This window comes from Acyrthosiphon pisum, chromosome A2 (genome assembly GCF_005508785.2).
Source record: "Acyrthosiphon pisum isolate AL4f chromosome A2, pea_aphid_22Mar2018_4r6ur, whole genome shotgun sequence".
NCBI classification, from domain to species: Eukaryota; Metazoa; Arthropoda; class Insecta; order Hemiptera; family Aphididae; genus Acyrthosiphon; species Acyrthosiphon pisum.
This window is the reverse complement of record NC_042495.1, coordinates 108,352,454-108,352,711: the sequence shown is the minus strand read 5'-3', so window position 1 is coordinate 108,352,711 and position 258 is coordinate 108,352,454.

The window sequence follows — 258 nt, the reverse complement described above, 5'->3', positions numbered from 1 at the left end:
GACGTGTATACGTTGTATTATTACAATTTACAACATTTTACGTTATAATATTATAGACTGTTATTACGTAATATCATTGAATGAATAATCTATGGTAATATTAATTATTAATTAATACATTAAATTTACGTCTACGGTCTACCTACTATTTACTATTTAATACGCGGCCCATCGGGAATTTCCCGATTTCCCTATGGCCCAATCCGTCCCTAGTGCTACACCATAAAAACTAAAGATTTCTAGTAATTAATTTTTGCA